The following is a 3,293-nucleotide window of genomic DNA, read 5'->3' on the forward strand; positions in this document are numbered from 1 at the left end:
CCCACCTCGGCCTCCCAAAGTGCTGGGATGACAGGCGTGAGCCACCGCACCTGGCCACTTCCACATATTTTCATAGTACTCCCAAGTACATCCAAACTGCACTGGGTGCCTCGGATTCCGAGATGAACAAAGAGAGTCCCTATCCACCTGGGCCTCCCAGCCTGGTGGGCACGACAGAGGGGTCCCTATCCACCTGGACCTCCCAGCCTGGTGGGCACGACAGAGGGGTCCCTATCCACCTGGACCTCCCAGCCTGGTGGGCACGACAGAGAGGTCCCTATCCACCTGGACCTCCCAGCCTGGTGGGCATGACAGAGGGGTCCCTATCCACTGGACCTCCCAGCCTGGTGGGCATGACAGAGGGTCCACAAGCAGGCCCAAGTGCCCTTGGAGGAATCTGTTTGAAAATATACAACCCTCTGTGTTTTACCGATTTATCAGACGCATTCCTACATCACTTCCTGGTATGCTTTTTGTTTGTGGAGTTTTAATGTGTGTCTTTACTTTTGAGACAGAGTCTAACTATGTTGCCCAGGCTAGAGCGCAGTGGTGAAATCTTGGCTCACTGCAACCTCCACCTCCCGGGTTCAAGCAATTCTCTTACCTCAGCCTCCTGAGTAGCTGGGATTACAGATGCCACCACCAGGCCCGGCTAATTTTTTTGTATTTTTAGTGGATACCAGATTTCACCATGTTGCCCCGGCTGGTCTTGAACTCCTGACTTCAAGTGATTTGTCCATCTCAGCCTCCCAAAGTGCTGGATTACAAGCATAAGCCATCGTGCCCAGCCATTTATTTTTAAAGAACACATTCACTTGTTCATCCACAAATTTTCATTGAGTGTCAAGTCCTCAGAGGGAAACAGAGAGAAGTTAAAGTTTCCCTTGACCCTTGAGTGCCTCATATCCTAGCAAGACAGCCAGACACAAATAAACGAGAGCCCTCTCTTTGTGTTGTAATGGGGGAACCAACAGGGCATACTACCTTTATTCTCTCTCACATATAATTTTCTCATTCAGAATTTACAAATACACAACTACATGACTTTAGTCACAGATCTGGCATATATTCTGCTCTCATGGGGGTTATACGTAATCTTATAATTTTCACTTTTCAATGTTACACTTATATTTTGTGTCCAAAAATGAGATATTTTATATCTTTTTACTTTATTGTTGAGCTTCCTTTTAACAAAATATTATATCCTTTTTAAAAAGTACTTTTTTCGAAAGGAAAGCACGAGGAGCCGCCGCCACCCGCGCAGCAGTGCTGGAGCCGTGAGAAGATTCAGGCCGTCACCCCCACCTCCCCTGCGTCCCGCCACCAACCGCCTTTGTCCTCAGACCTATTCCAACAATCTCTTGAAACGTGGTGGATTACTATGAAGTTCTAGGCGTACAGAGACACGCCTCACCCGAGGATATTAAAAAGGCATATCGGAAACTGGCACTGAAGTGGCACCCAGATAAAAATCCTGAGAATAAAGAAGAAGCAGAGAGAAAATTCAAACAAGTGGCAGAGGCCTATGAGGTGCTGTCAGATGCTAAGAAACGGGACATCTATGATAAATACGGCAAAGAAGGATTAAATGGTGGAGAAGGAGGTGGAAGTCATTTTGACAGTCCATTTGAATTTGGCTTCACATTCTAAAACTCAGATGATGTCTTCAGGGAATTTTTTTGGTGGAAGGGACCCATTTTCATTTGACTTCTTCGAAGACCCTTTTGAGGACTTCTTTGGGAATCGAAGGGGTCCCCGAGGAAGCAGAAGCCGAGGGACAGGGTCGTTCTTCTCTGCGTTCAGTGGATTTCCATTTTTTGGAAGTGCGTTTCCTTCTTTTGATACAGGATTTACTTCATTTGGGTCACTGGGTCACAGAGGCCTCACTTCATTTTCTTCTGCGTCATTTGGCGGCAGTGGGATGGGCAACTTCAAATCCATATCAACTTCAACTAAAATAGTTAATGGCAGAAAAATCACTAGAAAGAGAACTGTCGAGAATGGTCAAGAAAGAGTAGAAGCTGAAGAAGACGCCAGTTAAAGTCCTTAACAATAAATGGGAAGGAGCAGCTGCTGCGCTTGGATAACAAGTAATTCACCGCACACGCTTAACAGAAAACTTAAACTATAACAAGCACCATTTGAGGATTAAGAGGAACGTTTTTTCGAAGATTTCAAACGAATTCGACTTTCAGTATAATTGTACCTAAAGTATTTATAAACAGCTCATCGGAGCCTCTATTTGTCATAGACTTTTGAGTTTATGGTTGGGACCACATAATAGGACCATTTTTTTTTTGTCTTTAAAATTGTTGTAAATCTCTGTATGCACTTTGCTTTTTTATTAAACGTACTCCAAGGTGAGTCTTGACTCTTCAGTGTAGGACAAGATGGTACACTAACACCAGCATGGACCTGCTTTTCATTGTGTCTGAAATGTGAGCCACGTAGTGTCGGCCTGCTGTGAAGTTAACATTGCCAAGACGAATCTTCTACAGAAATAATTTCCATTTTTTTCAGTATTTAATAGTGAAAGATACTAATGCATTAATGGTAATACATTTCTGGTTTAATATAAATTACGGATGTTTCCTAGTTGTGCATGAATGCTGGCAACTTAGTAAGTTTTGACAATTGTTTAAATATGTAATGTTAAGCTTAGGTTTAAAAAACTAAAGCTGGTAAACCAGGTCTTTGTCATTCGCTTAAAAAAAAAAAAGAAAATAAATGCGAATGTGTTTGTGCATTCAAAAAAAATACTTTTTTCTTGTGATTTTAATAGTAGCACGTTTCCAGTGGAGAAAATTAAGCAAATATAGAAAAAAATATGTAAATAAAGACCACTTGTAACCTCACACCACCCAGAGACATCGACCTGTTGCTGGCTTTCCTTCTAATCTTCCTTCTAGGCCGTCTGTGATGTGATGTATATTCTTACGAAGACACGGTGTTGTCTAATGTGGTGTTCAAGTCTAATGATCTTGGTAGGGTCCAGGTGTCCTAGCAGAGGGAAGCATTTTTATAACACACCCCCCTTCCAGAGGGAGCCTCAATTTACTCCTCTCTGGGTCACTAACTCACTCCACAGCAGCCACTAAACGCAGGAGCCCAGGTCGCTGATCAGCCAGTGGCGGGGAGGGTTTCTGGAAGGGCCCAGGAAAGGTTCTGAACCTGAGCCCAAGGCTGGGGAGTCTAAGCTCTTGCGCCCCACCCCTAGGAGGGTGAGGAGGTGGGGAGAGCCAGGGAATTACTGTTGGGACAGCCAGAGTCGTTCCCCACCCCCCACCCCACCA

The 3,293-nt window shown here is 44.4% G+C and overlaps 1 pseudogene; it reads left to right on the forward strand.

Moving 5' to 3' along the window:
- Positions 1-1,365: 1,365 nt before the first annotated feature.
- Positions 1,366-2,094, forward strand: LOC108317339 (annotated as a pseudogene).
- The last annotated feature ends 1,199 nt before the right edge of the window (positions 2,095-3,293 follow it).

This window comes from Cebus imitator, unplaced genomic scaffold, assembly GCF_001604975.1.
Source record: "Cebus imitator isolate Cc_AM_T3 unplaced genomic scaffold, Cebus_imitator-1.0 Scaffold200, whole genome shotgun sequence".
Taxonomy (NCBI): Eukaryota; Metazoa; Chordata; class Mammalia; order Primates; family Cebidae; genus Cebus; species Cebus imitator.